The sequence below is a fragment of the Silurus aristotelis genome (genome assembly GCF_946808225.1).
Source record: "Silurus aristotelis genome assembly, chromosome: 7".
NCBI lineage: Eukaryota > Metazoa > Chordata > Actinopteri > Siluriformes > Siluridae > Silurus > Silurus aristotelis.
This window is the reverse complement of record NC_139580.1, coordinates 624,059-642,907: the sequence shown is the minus strand read 5'-3', so window position 1 is coordinate 642,907 and position 18,849 is coordinate 624,059. Positions and strand designations below refer to the sequence as shown.

Genomic DNA, 18,849 nt, shown 5'->3' with positions numbered 1-18,849 from the left:
TGGTTCCTCTCAAGGTTTCTTCCTTATGCCATCTCGGGGAGTTTTTCCTTGCCACAGTTGCTCATCAGGGACAAACATACTTACAAAGAACATATTTACTTTTAATCACCACATTATCTGTGTAAAGCTGCTTTGAGACAATGTTCATTGTTAAAAGCGCAATACAAATAAAAATGAATTGAATTGAAAGCAATGATGATATGCAATAAACCATATACTATTCACAATAAGAATAAAAAGTATATCAAATGTGTAAAATGATAATTTACATCAAATAAGGTCATTTGGAATTTGATGACTGCAACACGTCTCAAAAAAGTTGTTACAGGGCCGTGTTTCCCTCTGTGTAACATCATGTTTTCACTCGCGCACTCGCTCAAATCCTAACGCTCACCCATTTTTCCTGCTTTAAACATCAACTTTGAGCACAAAATGTTCACTTAAGTCTATAAGGTCCATCCTGAAACCAGATTAGGGCAAGTCAGAGTTCTTGACTGTAACATACATTGTCCCTGTGAATTCCTGCCAGCAGTAAAATCCATGACAATTTACAGAGAGATGGTAAAAGAATTAAACACAGTAAACCAGAAAGTCAAAGAAAGGAGCTTTGAAGGTGAGAATGAATAGACAGGGTTTCATGAACCTTTTAATCATGGCCAGTTCTATAAAAAGCTGCATGCTGATTCTTTATAAGTGACACATGAGTCTAAACATGAAGATGAACAATTCAAAGAGCTGAAGAAGTGCAACACTGAGAAAGTGGTTTCCCAGCATGAAATGAAAGTAGAGGTGAGGCACTCAATTTGACTTTGCAGCATTAATACTAGAAAAGTATTTCACAGTGATGCTGTGTATGTTTATATATGTGATATAAACTGTGAATTTAAATGTGTATGTATTTATGTTTGTAATAGTTATGGTTAGTATGTGATATAAAATATGAATTTAAAGTCACACCTGAGCTGCAGAAAAATGGGACCCAGTACCCAGAACCTGAACTACCAAAGAGATTATATAGTTTGAATTCCTTCCACATTCAGTCCCCTTTCACTGTTCTAATAATCTCCAGTCTTCTGGGAAAAGGTTGCAGTTGTCAGGCTGCAGACGCGGAAGCCGATATAGTCCGATCATTGTCCTTTTATTTCAACAACCGTACAACACAAAAACACTCATAAGCCGCTGAAAACAACAAACAAAGACCTCCGCTCGATACGCGTTGTCCGCTATGAGTTCGAATGTCCCAAGCATAATCCATAAAGCCTTCAGCAATGAGTAATCCACGTCGGAAGTGGAATTCGCATATACAGCCGGCGGTCGAGCAGCCACGCGATTGTCCAGCTTGACAATATAACGACCGACAGCCTGTGACTCAAGAACGTGAGTTTATGTAGTCTGATCTTTCATGAGCCACAGCTGTCGGTAATCTTGGGAAGCAGCGTGACTGCTATCGAGGGGGGCGTGGCAGGGTGGATCTCTGACAGCTACAGACGGGGGCGTGGCAGGGTGAATCCCTGACAGCTACAGAGGGGGGCGTGGCAGGGTGAATCCCTGACAGTACCCCCCCCTCCAGGGGCGACACCTGACGCCCCAAAACCCACCTATGCCAGGCGGGCCAGGGCACTCCGAGGAAGGCCTCCTTAGACGCCTGGTGAGCATCCTCTGCGGAGAGCCGGCATGGAACAACACCTTGCAGGAGGATCCGGAACGGAGCCACGCCCTCGGTGCTGACGGGAGGCTGAGTAAAGCCCCTGGCGGGGATTGAAGCCGGAGCGATCTCCATGGCGGGGAACCGGAACTGGACGCCAACCATGACAATGACCGGGGAGTGGAGGACATCCCGGGCGGAGACCAGGAACGTCGTACCACCCTCTGAGGGACCTGGAGGATCGATGTCGCCGTCAGAGGGACCTGGAGGACCGACGTCGCCGTCAGAGGGACCTGGAGGACCGACGTCGCCATGCGGGGATCCTGTGGGCGATCCGTCGTCCTGAAGAGGACCTGGGGGCGAGACGTCGCCCTCTGTGGAGCTTGGATGCGATCCTTCGCCCTGCGTGGAGCCTGGATGCGATCCTTCGCCCTGCGTGGAGCCTGGATGCGATCCTTCGCCCTGCGTGGAGCCTGGATGCGATCCTTCGCCCTGCGCGGAAGGGGGCGAAACGTCGCCTTCTGTGGAGCCTGGATGCGATCCTTCGCCCTGCGCGGAAGGGGGCGAAACGTCGCCTTCTGTGGAGCCCGGGGGCGAAACGTCGCCTTCTGTGGAGCCCGGGGGGCGAAACTTCGCCTTCTGTGGAGCCCGGGGGCGAAACGTCGCCTTGTGCGGGTGCTGGAGACGAGCCGTCGCCTTCTGCGGGCGCTGGAGACGAGCCGTCGCCTTCTGCGGGCGCTGGAGACGAGCCGTCGCCTTCTGCGGGCGCTGGAGACGAGCCGACGCCTTCTGCGGGACTGTGGGGTGAGCCGTCGCCGTCGATGGAACCCGGGGGCAGCGGTTCAACTTCCCTTTCGCAGTCCTGGAGCCGGGGTGAGTGCACAAAGAAACCCCTGGGCGTAGGGGCGCTCCTTGGGACCCTTAGGAGCAGATCGGAGCCTACTGAGCAGCCTGGAAATGAGGTGAAGCCTGCCTGGAGATCCACGAGCGGAGAAGGGCTCGCCTGGAGGTCCACGACATCAGTGGAGCTCTCTTTGGGACACTGAAGCGGAGACGAGCTCGTGGGGTCGCTCGGAGGCGGAGACGAGCTCTCAGGAGGAGCCTAGAACGGAGACGAGCTCTCGGGAGGAGCCTGGAGCGGAGTCGTGCTCTCGGGAGGAGCCTGGAGCGGAGTTGTGCCCTCTTGAGGAGCCTGGAGCTGGGCGGAGCGCTCTTGAGGGACCTGGAGCTGGGCGGAGCTCTCTGGAGGGACCTGGAGCTGGGCGGAGCTCTCTGGAGGGACCTGGAGCTGGGCGGAGCTCTCTGGAGGGACCTGGAGCTGGGCGGAGCTCTCTGGAGGGACCTGGAGCTGGGCGGAGCTCTCTGGAGGGACCTGGAGCTGGGCGGAGCTCTCTTGGAGGTCCTGGGGCGGAGCCGAGCTTTCCGTGGGCGAGATGTCGCCTTGGAAGGGGCTCTGGGATGGGGCGTCGTCTGGAGAGGGACTCGGAGGAGTCACTTCCCCTTCTGTGACCGGAGGTGTCGGCGCGGCGCTCTCGTGACGACTCTGTGGCGGGAAAGCATGCTCCTGGAGACTCTGTGGCGGCGCGGCGCTCTCGTGACGACTCTGTGGCGGGAAAGCATGCTCCTGGAGACTCTGTGGCGGCGCGGCGCTCTCGTGACGACTCTGTGGCGGCGCGGCGCTCTCGTGACGGCTCTGTGGCGGCGCGGCGCTCTCGTGAAGACTCTGTGGCGGCGCGGCGCTCTCGTGAAGACTCTGTGGCGGCGCGGCGCTCTCGTGAAGACTCTGTGGCGGCGCGGCGCTCTCGTGAAGACTCTGTGGCGGGAAAGCACGCTCCTGGAGACACTGTGGCGGCGTGGCACGCCCACGGGAACCTCGGAACAGAGCGGCACGCCTGTAGAAGCTCTGTGACGGCATGGTGTGCTCGCCGACGCTCGGAGATGGTGTGGTGCGTCCACGAGAACCCCGGAACACAGCAGCACGCTGGTAGAGACCCTGAGATGAAGCAGCCCTCTCATCAAAACATTGGGGCTGAGCTGCAGGCTCATGGGAGATCCGGCACGGAGCCGCGTGCTCTTGAGAACCTTGGAATGGAGCACCTTTCTCCTCAAGGGGACTGTAGTGGAGATCCACCACCTCTATCCCCAACTTCCCCAGAAGCAGCCCGCTGAATTCGGCGAGTGAGCCGAATTTGCCCCCTTTGGCGCTCCATAGTGAGCTGGCTTTGGCAAGAACTTCTCCAGACAGGAGGGAAATTCAGAGGGCAATCTTGGCTCGTTCGGAAGGAAACCGGGAAATGTTAACAGCCACATACTCGCCCATGCCTTTCAGAAATCCGCCCAATTCGTCTTTTTTCCCCGAGTAACGAGCCGTAATCCCCTCGCGCTCTCTGAGGGGCGTGGCGCAGCCGCGCTCTCATGATCCGGCTTCTGTGGATCTGAACCGCGAGAAGCGGCACTGAGCTTCCGGAGGAAATCCGAAGCCGGGTTCAGCTGCCGATCCGTTGCGGTCGGAATCGCGGAATGGCGAATCCGCGTTCGGTATAGGTCGGTCGTTCTGTCAGGCTGCAGACGCGGAAGCCAATATAGTCCGATCATTGTCCTTTTATTTCAACAACCGTACAACACAAAAACACTCATAAGCCGCTGAAAACAACAAACAAAGACCTCCGCTCGATACGCGTTGTCCGATATGAGTTCGAATGTCCCAAGCATAATCCATAAAGCCTTCGGCAATGAGTAATCCAAGTCGGAAGTGGAATTCGCATATACAGCCGGCGGTCGAGCAGCCACGCGATTGTCCAGCTTGACAATATAACGACCGACAGCCTGTGACTCAAGAACGTGAGTTTATGTAGTCTGATCTTTCATGAGCCACAGCTGTCGGTAATCTTGGGAAGCAGCGTGACTGCTATCGAGGGGGGCGTGGCAGGGTGGATCTCTGACAGCTACAGACGGGGGCGTGGCAGGGTGAATCCCTGACAGCTACAGAGGGGGGCGTGGCAGGGTGAATCCCTGACAGCAGTAGATGTGTGGAGGGTGTCAGTAAAGACAGGTCATGATGTAGGTGAGGAGGAGGTTTTATAGGTTGCACCACTTCAGCTCAAAGGCGTTATTTTAGAAATACAACCCACTGAACAACTAGATTCAGGTTCCTCTTTAAATCAAGATGGAATTGTATCAGCTTTTCTTTTTGCTCCTTTTAATGAATATGCACACATTTCCTGCTGGTAGGTTCATTTTAAACTTCATTTCTTACTTACATCACTGACCTTTAAAAGACCGGGGTTTTATAAAAAACAAGGACATGATTCTCAGAGTGAAGATGCTTAAAAAAAACTTCTATATTAAAAAAAGAATAAAGATAAAGTGTTAGTTATCATTAGAACTGAATGTTTAATATCAAAATTTTAAAGAGATTTTACTGAACACATTGGAATAATAAGTGAAATATCTGATTAGTATGAAACGTGTAATTTAACTAAATATTTTTTATTTAAAAGAATCAGTCAGTACTGAGGAGATCTGTGGAATTGATTTATAGTTAAAATGTGGTTCTTGGCTGCAGAATGTTGGAGAACCTGAGTTACACTATATGTCCTAAAGTATTGGAACACTTCTGTTATCACGGTTCTCTCACTTCTTCACTTAAACTTCTTCTTCATTACAATCATCATTGTTCTCATATTTCTTTCCTACTTTGGCGAGCCGCCCAGAGAGGGATTTGCGAAAAAAACAGTTGGGAAAGGCAAGGAAAGCGGTTTCTTTGTAGCGAATTTAGCTCGCAAAGAAAAGGAAATATTTATAAGCAATTATACCGGGTTATAGTTACTCCAAAATATTTAAATTATGTTGTTGAATTGAAGATAATGGAATTAACAAACACAACATAGAACTAACTACACAAACAAACAAAAAGAAATAAAGAAAATAAAAATGAAAATAAACAAAAAGTAAAAAAAGGGAAAAGGAAGAAGAGAAAGGAAAAGAAGAAAGGAGAGAAAGAAAGGAAAGGAATGGCAAGCTTAAGCTTTAAAATTAATCACATCCTAACTGAGAAATCGTCACAGAAATACACCAAAGACAGTATGGTACATTTCCTGATCAAATAAAATGCATCATTGTTTGTAAAATAAGGAACAGATCATTTTAGTGATCGTTTTGATATTAGACATGGAAAGTAAGGACAGCATTAACACAGAGGTACATTACATACCAGCTCACATTAACATACTATTAACATACCGGTATTGAAGGTATAACTGTTAATACATTGTTATATTCAGGTATATAAAATGCCCCTTGTTAGGAAAATAAAGAGAAGATAATTTTATGTCGACTTTGACATCAAGCCTTAACAGAAAAGACAGCGTTAAAACAGATGTACACTGTACCAGGACCAGTATTTAAGGTGTAACTTATGTTAATACAACATTAGATTCTGGTGTATACAATGCATCCCTGTTAGGAAAGAAAGAATAAAGAGAAGATCATTTTAAATCAACTTTGAAATCTAAAAGAAGAGACATTAAAACAGAGGTATATTACTAAACCTTTAGAGTGTAACTATTATTGAGGTAGAAGTAAACACTTGCTTTATTTATAGTAGAAGATACAAACAAGATGTATGTTTGTGTCATGTGAAGTGGGACATTCTATTTATTAGTTAATTAATAAAAGAATGCTCCCCTTTGGTGTGTGTGTGTGTGTGTGTGTGTGTGTGTGTGTGTGTGTGTGTGTGTGTGTGTGTGTGTGTGTGTGTGTCACAAACAGACGTACTAGGGCTCCAAGAGTGAATTATTTTATGGATTGAGGGTCCCTGTGGAGTCAACCAGAGAGGCCAGGGGGTTATCTGTCTTTCGGGGTGGTGTGTGTGTGTGTGTGTGTGTGTGTGTGTGTGTACTGTGTGACTGGCTTGTGTTATCAGTTGAATGCTGCTTATCAGCTGGAGAGGTCAGGGCTTTGTGTCTCTCCCGGGGTGGGGGGTACGACACTGTGGAATACACAACCTCAGGCTTTCACATACACAAATAATGAAAAGAACTCACTTTTGCACAGACAGAGGGCCTTGATTGAAAAAAAGAGCTAATATGTCACTGTGTATCGAAGCATCAAACATCCCACGACCAGAAAGAGCACTGCAGAGATGTTACGGTAATAAACAGAAAAATAAAAACAAAGTGAGTGAAAAATACAAAGCAAACAAGTGTAAAAGGTGTGGAACTGAGCATGCTTCACCCAACTGTCCTGCATACGGCAAACAGTGCAAGAACTGTGAATAAATGAATCACTTTACTAAAATGTGTAGGTTGATGAAGATGATGTCACAGATCAGCGACCTGGTCTGTTTGTGGGTATGGTTCAAACACAGCCACAGACGGATGAATGGACAGCTGAATTAAAAATAGCAAGCAAGAGTGTAAAATTTAAACTGGACACTGGACACTGGAGCCCAAGCCAGTGTAATTCCTTACAGCTTGGTGCAAAGACTCGGGGGGGGGAAATGCTCTTAGATTTACTGATGTAAAGCTGTCTTCATTTACAGGAGACAAAATACCTGTGAAAGAAAAGTGTAATTTAATTAGAGATTGTACATATGTGGTGGAATTCATTGTGGAAACAACAGATGCTAAACCAATCCTGGGAATTCATGCGTGAGGAAATGAGGCTCATCAAGAGAGTGATGACATGGAACAAATGTGACAAAATGGACATTTTCAAGTAATATGCAGATGTTTTTGAAGGCATGGGTTGCCTAGAGGGAGAACACACAATACAAATAAACAAAAACTGTTTTAAAAGTACATCCACCTAGAGAAATTCCTGTCACTCTGAGAGACAAACTAAAAACAGAATTAAACAGAATAAAACAAATTATTGTGATAAAGAAGATTGTTGACATTAACTACACTCCAAATCCCTCCTCAAAGCTTCCGTACTTACTCCGGAATTTCATGAAATTCAAATACAGTACCTAGGTCACATCCTCACAAAAGATGGTTTGAAACAAGATTAAAGTAAAGTTGATGCTGTCAGAAAAATGCCTACACCAGAATGCCAAAAGGATGTGGAACGATTCCTAGGCATGGTCACCTTCCTCACAAAGTTCATTCCAAATTTGTCACAACACACTGAACCATGGTGCAGGATTACCAGAGATGATGTCACCTGGCAGTGGCAGGATGAACAGCAGCATGCCTTCAACAACCTGAAAACACTTTTGACTGAAACACTCATACTCAGGTTCTATGATGTGTGGTTACCAGTAACACTCTTTGTTGATGCATTGAAAAGCGGACTAGGAGCTGTGTTACTTCAAAAAGACCAGCCAGTAGCTTACACTTCACACGCATTGAATGAAACTAAACCAGAAAGCGAGTCTCCAAGTTTCCCTGTAAAAGTGCAAGTGGTCGAGTTGTCACAAAGCCACAGAGGCTGATTGAGGAGTAGCTGTGTAGAATATTTATGGCCTATGTTTATAGTGGTTCATGTTAATGTCACAAAAAGATCATTAATAGTAAGTGGCCTTTAAAATACGCTGTCATCCCATGCAGGTATGACCTTTTGTTTAGAGTGAAAGGCTTTACACAGTGCTGTCACAGTTCCTTTGTTACGGTTTGTGTTAAAAAAAAAAACAATTTGAAAAAGGAAAATAAAAGGGGGATGTCATGATATGTGAATTGTCTGCCAATCATATGTTGTGGGGATTTGGGGCGGGGCAACAGACCGGAGAAATAAAGAACATGTCTGACATTCGGTCCTTTGTGCTGGTGTCTGCTACAATAAACAACATCAAAATAGGCACAACTGAGGAAAATCCCAGTAAAAGGTTGGTAGATGTTGCATTGTATTACCGATAATTACCGGAATATTTAATTTGTAGAAAGACAGTGATGAGCGTTGGGAGCGAGAGTCTCAGATACTCAATAGTGAAAGCTCTGACTATACAGTTAGATTTCCCATAGCACCAATTTACATCACTACGACTGTGAGAGCTAATGAGGGGGGAGGAGCCAATGGTCTCGACTTTGGTCACAGGGTTCAGTCCCAATGAACTAGAAACCGTGATTAAGAATATTGGGAAATTTGATCCTGTAAAACAGGATCCCTAAGATTTTCTGAAAAACCTGGAACGATATGCCGACATTTACAAATGTACAGAAGGTTGACACATGCATTTTGTTAACCCTTTGATTGCCTGACACCTTGTCTGGAGCCTTAACTCAGAAAGTAAAGGACAGAACTGCAAATAAGTTTGAGAGGAAACAGGCACTGCTTGAAGTGTTGGGGCTGATGTCAGTGAACTGGGATAAAATAGCTGACATGCACATGCGAGAAGGGGAGCACCCAGTGACGTTTTCTGAGCGATTATTTAATGTCTTTAAAACTTTCAGTGGCAATCCTGATATTACTCAGAATGATGTCAGATTCAAATCTGCCTTGATTAAGAAATGTGATCCCCTCACCCACTCTGCTATAGCAATGCATGTGACACATTTATCTGAATACAATGAGATTATTACTAAGATGATACAGTTTTACAGTAGTAATTCTAGTTCAAAGACGTCTCATCCTGTATCGGCACTAGGTGTTGAGAATCCAGATTTTAAGACCGCGGAAGAATGTGAGCAATTGAAGTTGCATCATAAGCAAAGTAAATTGTGTTCCTTTTGCCACAAGATTGTCCACGTAGTCCACAAATGCTGGTCTTTAGGAAAGGGACGTCCACCACCCTATTTCCTTCGACGCAGAAATATGCATTCTGATAACCCAGATCCGGTAACTGTGCATCTAAAAGAACCTTTATGTGAACTCACAGCAGTATTCAATAAGGCTATGGGGTCTGTAGTAAAATGGTTAGCTGTCCCCTAAGAGTAAAAACTCTGTTTGCTAATGTTGCCTTGGTTAACGACTTGCTGCATTTTATGCATTTCGGTCCTGACAAAGATTTCTGTGATGTCCAAGTAGTATTTAGTTTAAAGCAACTATGAAATTAAGCTTATATTGTTAAAATTTCAGTCCTTGCAGGTGTTCTTATGGAAACATATGCTATAAGTTACACGTGTAGCGAACATAGATATAGACTAATGTGAATTTAGCTGGTGTTAATGTGCTCTAGTGCATTAAGCCTAATGTAGCTAAAGTTTCTACTGTTGTGTATTCATTTAGATTAATTGTTATGCTGTAGTTGTTAATGCACTTTAATACATTTACACCAAAATAGTTGAAAATTGTCACATAAGACTGGATTTGGGGTAGAATTGTAGCATTTAGGCCTATCAGAGCTGTAAATGTTAACCATAATCAGTAATCTTATGTTGGAGATTTAAACTACAATATGATAATGATCTGCTAAAGTTTTCTCCTATTAGCCATGTTTTAAAGTGACTGCTGACAAGCTAAGATAAGAGGAAAGGTCTAAGCTTGTATGTCGATAGAAACCGCTGAGCTAATAGAACAATTGTTTAGTCATTAGATTATTCAATGTGTGTGTGTTAATTATGTTGAACCAATCTCTCAAGGTAAAGTAAAGTAAAGAATAGAGTTAACTGCTGAATTTGAACATGTAATGCTTCTCCCACAGCATTTAGAGGTGCTACACCTTCAACTTAAGTGATGCTTTGGTAATGGGCTGTCATCCCATTCAATATTTATTTATTATTAATGTGCCCAGTGTTTTCAGAGGAAACTCCAGATACACTGAGAACTTTTATGTGTGAAAAGGGGAGGCGGCAATTCTTTCTGTTTCCCTGAGTTTTTCAGAATCACCAAACAAAGATGGCTGAACGGATGGTAACATTCCATTTCGACAAGAATGATGCAAGAATACACAGAGCAACAACCAGTACCTAATGCTGGTTCAGTGAAGACGAGACCATATCAACAGACATCATTCGAACCAGAAGAGCAATTATCCCAGAATTAGATTTTTGAGTTACCAAAACTAAACGATGTGCAAATGTGAGTGATGAAAAAAAGAAAGCTTGTTTGTCATCTTCCTAAAGCTTGTGCAGGTCTGAAAGGAGAAAAAGATTTTGTCCAAACAAATGAATGATGGAGTTGCCTATTTCCTATTCAGGTTTACTTTTACGATCACTGTACATATGTATGTTTATTCTTCATTATTAGCCAAATATAAAATTGTATGTTTTCTATATTCAGACGTCAGATTGCAGATAATAAATCTATAATCACTATTAGATGTTTCAATTAGATGTGATGGTTCTTAAAGGCCTTACTGTTTGTGGATGTATTTTTCTGATTATTTGTCAGTGTATTATGTTAATTTGTATGTGTTCCATGTTAAAACATCAGATTGTAGATAATTCCATGTTCAATGTAGGACGTCTCTTTTGGTTGTGATGCTTCATGAAGGCCTCCATTCCAAACCCAGTTAAAATTTTATCTATAGCAAAATATTTAATAGAAATATGACTAATATGTTTGCTCAATTGGACAAAGTGATAACAGGTGTGTCTAAGCTGATGAACCAATGACGGATAAGATTTTACATATACCAGAATTCTCTGAGAAACCTGCAGGGTAAGCATGCTAAATGGGATGAAGCGATAACCGGTGTGCATGAGGTGATGATCCAATGATGGGTAAGATTCTCTGAACGCCGAAGGAGGACAACCTAAAGCAGGGCTTTACTGCCACTGGGCACCTGCCTGAGACAGGAGGTGTAATCTGTGTAAAGGGAGTGGATGTGATTTATCTTATCTTATCTTATCTTATCTTATCTTATCTTATCTTATCTTATCTTATCTTATCTTATCTTATCTTATGTGATGCTTCAGGGCCAAAAGCTTCAAAAGGGCTGATGTAAGAATTTACAGTCTGCCTCAACCCAGATTTCACCTCACGCTATATCAAATTCAGCTCATTGTATCAATCCTAATCATAGTCTTAATTCAATCATTCTGGGAGGCAGCGAGCCATCAAGGACCATCTCCAACCAAAAGGTGTTTGAGACCATAATTATCATTTAAACAGTACCCTAACCTGACCTGCTGGGGGCAGCACCAGCAAAGGTGTAAACACCAGTGACCTCCGGTTTGATCACACAGCCATGTGTTCCTCTAGTGTTCTTACCCAGCCGTGTGTTCCTCGAGTGTTCTCACCCAGCCGTGTTCCTCTAGTGTTCTTACCCAGCCGTGTGTTCCTCGAGTGTTCTCACCCAGCCGTGTGTTCCTCTAGTGTTCTCACCCAGCCGTGTGTTCCTCTAGTGTTCTCACCCAGCCGTGTGTTCCTCGAGTGTTCTCACCCAGCCGTGTGTTCCTCGAGTGTTCTCACCCAGCCGTGTGTTCCTCTAGTGTTCTTACCCAGCCGTGTGTTCCTCGAGTGTTCTCACCCAGCCGTGTGTTCCTCTAGTGTTCTCACCCAGCCGTGTGTTCCTCGAGTGTTCTCACCCAGCCGTGTGTTCCTCTAGTGTTCTCACCCAGCCGTGTGTTCCTCGAGTGTTCTCACCCAGCCGTGTGTTCCTCTAGTGTTCTCACCCAGCCGTGTGTTCCTCTAGTGTTCTCACCCAGCCGTGTGTTCCTCGAGTGTTCTCACCCAGCCGTGTGTTCCTCTAGTGTTCTCACCCAGCCGTGTGTTCCTCTAGTGTTCTCACCCAGCCGTGTGTTCCTCGAGTGTTCTCACCCAGCCGTGTGTTCCTCGAGTGTTCTCACCCAGCCGTGTGTTCCTCGAGTGTTCTCACCCAGCCGTGTGTTCCTCGAGTGTTCTCACCCAGCCGTGTGTTCCTCTAGTGTTCTCACCCAGCCGTGTGTTCCTCGAGTGTTCTCACCCAGCCGTGTGTTCCTCTAGTGTTCTCACCCAGCCGTGTGTTCCTCTAGTGTTCTCACCCAGCCGTGTGTTCCTCGAGTGTTCTCACCCAGCCGTGTGTTCAAGTCAAGTCAAGTCAAGTTTATTTGTATAGCGCTTTTCACAACAGACATTGTCTCAAAGCAGCTTTACAGAAAACAACAGTGAAGGTGAAGGTGTGCGTTTGTCCCTGATGAGCAGCCGTGGCGACAGTGGCAAGGAAAAACTCCCTTAGATGATATGAGGAAGAAACCTTGAGAGGAACCAGACTCAAAGGGGAACCCATCCTCATATGGGTGACATCAAAAGTTTGGTCATAAATCTTTCAACAATACAGAACAATTTGTGATCATCATAGATCCAGCATCAGCTTCTCCATGCCAGGGCCTTTAAACACTCGGCATCTACTTCTCCATGATCATCCATAGGTCCATAATCTTCACGAGGTGGGACGTGACTGGAGCTGGCCAAACCTCAGGATGCCTCGGGATGGGGAGAGAAAGAGAAGCAGTGGAGAGGAATTAGCGTAGCTGCTGTTCATGATATTAACAGCACAAGTTGATAATGTGCATGTGATCAGATGTTCTGGAGCACAAGGTTGTGATGTGATGTGTGTGATGTGTGTTATGTGTAGGCTTTGCTAAAAAGATATGTTTTTAATCTGCACTTAAACTGGGAGAGTGTATCTGAACCCCGAACACTGTCAGGAGGACTATTCCAGAGTTTAGGAGCTAAATGTGAAAATGCTCTACCACCTTTAGTGGACTTTGCTATTCTAGGAACTACTAGAAGCCCAGAGTTTTGAGATCTCAGGGAGCGTGACGGATTGTAGCGTGTTAAGAGACTGGATAGATACATGGGAGCCAAACCATTTAGTGCTTTAAAAGTGAGTAGCAGTAGTTTGTAGTCTATTCGAAACTTAATAGGAAGCCAATGTAGGGACGATAAGATTGGGGTTATATGATCGTATTTTCTTGACCTAGTAAGAACTCTTGCTGCTGCATTCTGAACTAACTGAAGCTTGTTTATTAATGATGCAGGACATCCACCTAGTAATGCATTACAGTAGTCTATTCTAGAGGTCATAAACGCATGGACGAGCTTCTCTGCATCAGATATAGATAACATATTTCTTAGCTTAGAAATATTTCTAAGGTGAAAGAAGGCTGTTTTTGTAACTTGATTGATGTGATTTTTAAAAGATAAGTTGCTGTCTAAAATAACTCCCAGGTCTTTTACCGTTGAACTAGTAGTTACAGAACAACCGTCTAAATGCAGGCTGAGATGCTGGAGCTTCTGTGTACTATTTTTTGGGCCGATGAGCAAAATCTCCGTTTTATCAGGATTTAATAGCAGAAAGTTATGGGTCATCCAATCTCTTATTTCTTCAACACACTCAGTTATGCGAGCTAATTGAGCTGTATCGCCTGGTTTGGATGAAATATATAGCTGGGTATCATCAGCATAACAATGGAAGCTAATTCCATGCCTTCTAATAATATTTCCTAATGGAAGCATGTATATTGTAAAAAGCAGGGGTCCCAGAACTGACCCTTGTGGCACGCCATAATTTACTAGCATTAGCCTGGATAGCTCTCCATTTAAATCTACGAAATGGTAACGATTGGACAGGTAGGATTTAAACCAGCTTAATGCCTGTCCCTGAATACCGATGTAATTCTGTAAGCGATCGAGGAGAAGATCATGATCTATAGTGTCGAACGCAGCACTAAGATCTAGTAAAACTAATAGGGAGATGTAGCCTTGGTCTGAAGCTAAAAACAGGTCATTAGTGATTTTAACTAGAGCAGTTTCTGTGCTATGATGGAGCCTAAAACCTGACTGAAACTCTTCAAAGATATTGTTCTCCTGCAAGTGGTTACATAACTGGGCAGCGACAATCTTTTCTAAAATCTTAGACATAAATGGGAGATTTGAAATTGGTCTGTAATTCGATAGCGTGCTTGGATCCAGAATTTGTGTGTTCCTCGAGTGTTCTCACCCAGCCTTGTGTTCCTCTAGTGTTCTCACCCAGCCGTGTGTTCCTCTAGTGTTCTTACCCAGCCGTGTGTTCCTCTAGTGTTCTCACCCAGCCGTGTGTTCCTCGAGTGTTCTCACCCAGCCGTGTGTTCCTCGAGTGTTCTCACCCAGCCGTGTGTTCCTCTAGTGTTCTCACCCAGCCGTGTGTTCCTCGAGTGTTCTCACCCAGCCGTGTGTTCCTCGAGTGTTCTCACCCAGCCGTGTGTTCCTCGAGTGTTCTCACCCAGCCGTGTGTTCCTCGAGTGTTCTCACCCAGCCGTGTGTTCCTCGAGTGTTCTCACCCAGCCGTGTGTTCCTCGAGTGTTCTCACCCAGCCGTGTGTTCCTCTAGTGTTCTCACCCAGCCGTGTGTTCCTCTAGTGTTCTCACCCAGCCGTGTGTTCCTCTAGTGTTCTCACCCAGCCGTGTGTTCCTCTAGTGTTCTCACCCAGCCGTGTGTTCCTTTACTCATTTCCTACACTTAATTTACATTTAACAGCTAAATCCTGTCTACACTTTAAAGGGAAGAACAGTATAAATATCTGGACAGAGTTTGTTCTGCGTTTCTGACTACACTGTTGTAAACTTCTTCATCACGATCATCCCTGTCCTCATCATTTCTCCTTACAATGAAATAATTAATGCATTAAAGCCTGCCTGGTGTGTGTGTGTGTGTGTGTGTGTGTGTGTGTGTGTGTGTGTGTGTGTGTGTGTGTGTCTTCCTGTATATATGTGTGTGTAAACTATATGTACACAGTATGGCCAAAAGTATTAGGACAGATGACTTTTCCAGCTAAATGTAATTCATTCCTAATTGTTCCACAAATCTCTACAAGCACATGCCAAAATCAAGCAGAACATCTTCCCAGAAGAGTGGAGTTTATTAAAGCAGCAAATGGAGACTGTTTAAAAAGCGCATACTTATTCCATTGTTTTCACAACCCCAATTCCAATAACTTGTTACAGGGCCGTGTTTTCCACGGTGTAGCATCACGTTTTCTGCCCATATAAATCTGGGAACTGATGAGACCAGTTGCTGAAGTTTTGGAGATGAATGTTCTTTCATATGTGTTGGATACAGGATTCTAGCTGCTCAACAGTTCTGTGTTTCTTTTGCTGTGTTTTTTGTTTTATGATGCACCAAATCTTCTGAAACAGTAACCTAACTGCTTCAGAAATGTTCCCATTGTGGAACAAATAAAGGTTTATCTTATCCTATATCTTATCTGACAGGTCAGTTCAGCACCTGGACTCTTCTATGAAGTCATGCTGTTGTAATAAATGTAGTATGCAGTTAGCATTGTCTTGTTCAGAAAACAAGGCCTTCCCTAAAAAAAGATTTTAAGCTTGATGATAAGAAAGATGGTCCCTATCCTCTTTAGTCCGGAGGACGTGGTGTCCATGGTTTCCAAAAATAAAAAAACGTTTTTAATCGTCTGACTACAGAACAATTTTCCACTTTGGCCCAGTACATATAATGAGCTTTGCTCCAGAGAGGATGGTGGTGTTTCTGGATCATGTTCACGCATACCTGCATCTTTGCCTGTTAGAGATTTAAGCTGTATTTGTGGCTGACATGCAAACTGTTTACAGACAATGATTGCTGAGGTGTTAATGATCCCATGCAGTGATTTCATTACAGAATCATGACTGTTTTAAAAGATCACAGCCATCCAATATACATTTTTCACCCTTCTGCACAGAGATGTATCCAGATTCTCCAAAGGTTTTGATGATATGTTCTGTAAATGATAATGCAAATGTTTTGCAGTCTGATGTTGATGTCTGATTATTCTGAAATTGTTCCACAGATGGTAGACAGTCTTTCACAAATTGGTGAAGTTATTTTTACTTTTCAGATGCTTCGTTGTACCCGACACTTACAGTGAGACCGAACCAGAACACCACCATGCGCTGTAACATCATGGGTAAGGAGAAGGTGGCCTGGTATCTCCTGACAAGTTCTGATGATTTTACACTTCTGATATCAGCAGAAAAAGCCCGCACTCGTAAAATCCTCCCAGTTCATTACAACAAAGACGAAAAAGCGCTTCATCCTGAAGCCCGACAGTGAGGTTAACACGGCCATATTCACCATCATCAACATCACGCCTGATGATCTGGGCCTTTACTTCTGTGGAACCAAACCTGCATTTAAGTACCAGATGAATTTTATTAAAGTGAACAGACTGCAGTTTAAAGGTTCGTGTTTTTCTCTTTATTTGGAGTCTAAACAGGAAAAAACATAAAAGAACCAACAAGATTATTATTCCTTTTATATATGACTACTGCATGTTTATGTGCACACACACACACACACACACACACACACACACACACACACTTATCTATTCAGTTCAGTTTTATCTGTGTAGTGTTTGTAACAGTGGACATTTTCCCAAAGCAGCTTCACAGTGATAAAGAGGTTAAAAAGGTGGAATGGAGAAGTTTAGTGTCTATCAGTTTGTTTATTATAAGTTCCTCCCTAATGAGTGCTTCAGTGGTGACTGTGGTGAAGGAAAAACTCCCCGAGACTTCATGAGGAAGAAACCCTGAGACTCCACTACATACATATAAAGATAAAATACTGGTTGTGATGGTGGAAAGAGATTTCCAAAAACCTGAGAAAAGACCTGATACTGATTACTGAACATTAAACACACACTTGTACAGGCACTGTTTTTTACATCTGGCACACTTTTCCAACACACACACTGTTAAAAGTGCCATACAAATCAATCTGAAATGAATTGAACTGAAGATGTGAAATGTGTGTTTCAGAGAATAAAGAGGAACTGATCACTCAGATCACATGTGTGGAGAATAAAGGCAAGATGAACAAGAATACATTCATGATATCAAACATGATTACTTTTACTTATTATAATAGTATTCATGTATTTTCTCTTTCTCTTCCATCCCTCCATCCCTCCGCCCCCAGGTGAGGCGAGTTGGTGTGAGGTGGCGTTGATGTTTGGTGGTGTTGGTGCGTCTGCTCTGCTCCTCCTCCTGGCGACAGTAGTGGCGTGTACAGTCATCAGACGCTCGTGACGTGACATATTTCTGCTTCTAACATCAACTTTGTGGACAAAATGTTCACTTGTGCCTAATAAATAAATCCACCCACTAACAGGTGCCATGATGAAGATCATCAGTGTTCTTCACTTCACCGCTCAGTGGTCATACCAATGTTCCAGAGAGATATTTATAGTTTCTGCTTCACTGTTCTGATTCACTTAGCTATAATTCAGGATACAAATAATCATGTAATTGTGTAATTTTATGCTTTATTGCTAAAACTTTTCTTTTTATTTCTCTGAAATAAAATGTACATATGCAGATGAGTTCCCACTGAGTGTAAATACTGTGGAGTTTGGTGTTTACTGTGCTGTATTGTGGTACGAGGACATTCAGGCCCTCACAGAGAGACTGGGACGGTTTCTTTCCACAGTCCATCAGAATCCTCACACTGGACAAATAAACTTGACTTGACTTGACTTGACATTTAAAGCAGACCATCAAGGTACAACCCTAATTCCAAAAAAGTTGGGACACTTTGCAAAATAAAACCAGAATGCTATTATTAGCAAATATCATAAATCCATATTTTATTCCTTTGTTGTATTGCTTGAGTTTCACTTTACATTCCACAAGTTACATTTTCCATTCTGGTATAATTCTCTGATTTGGCCGGGCCTAACTGTGCTGGACACTCATTAGTAAGATCTGGATGAACACATTTTACATTTCTGTCATTTTGGCAGATGCTCTTATCCAGAGTGACTTACAACTGAGCAGTTGAGGGTGAAGGGCTTTACTCAAGGGTCTAGCAGTCGCAGTTTGGTGGTGTTGTGATTTTAACTTGTGACTTTCCGATCCAAAATCCAATGCCTTAACCACTGAGCTACAACCATCCCTAGAAGTAGAGATTCAGTGAACATTTAAGAAAGTTCTGGATCTGATTCTCTGTACAGTTCTATTTATAGTGGAAATTACTTGTTTATGTATTTCCTTCCTTCATTCCTTGTCACATATTCACTACAGAACAGTGAAATTCCTTCTTCCTGTTGTGAAAACCATCTCCAGCTGCACAGAGTGTCTCCAATAGGAGAGAACATCCTCCAGAGGCAGAGCAGGATGAATCAGGCAGATCATCATGTAAGAGATATGGAACGACAGCATCCAAATATCCCAGTTCACCAAAACCTCGAATTTAATCCATGATTCCTCCAGACCTGTTCCTTTACCTCAGTAACACTACTGACTAAAACCGTGAAAGAGAGAAATCCTTGAATAGCAGGGAATATGGCCGACATCCCCGGAAGTGCAAGGAGAAAAGGATTTATACCAATTGTCCAGGCAGAGGAACCGAGCTGGGAAGGA

General features: G+C 44.0%; 1 protein-coding gene and 1 long non-coding RNA gene across 2 annotated transcripts in view; both read left to right on the top strand.

Annotated features, from left to right (window-relative positions):
* Positions 1-18,849, top strand: part of LOC310728887 (uncharacterized protein) — a 50,093-nt gene that overhangs the window by 22,838 nt on the left and 8,406 nt on the right. The gene's annotated exons all lie outside the window — the stretch shown is intronic.
* LOC310728897 lies at positions 4,686-17,805 on the top strand. The gene is made up of 4 exons (XR_014534373.1): positions 4,686-4,872; positions 16,326-16,668; positions 17,248-17,295; positions 17,408-17,805. It is a non-coding gene; the product is annotated as an uncharacterized lncRNA (long non-coding RNA).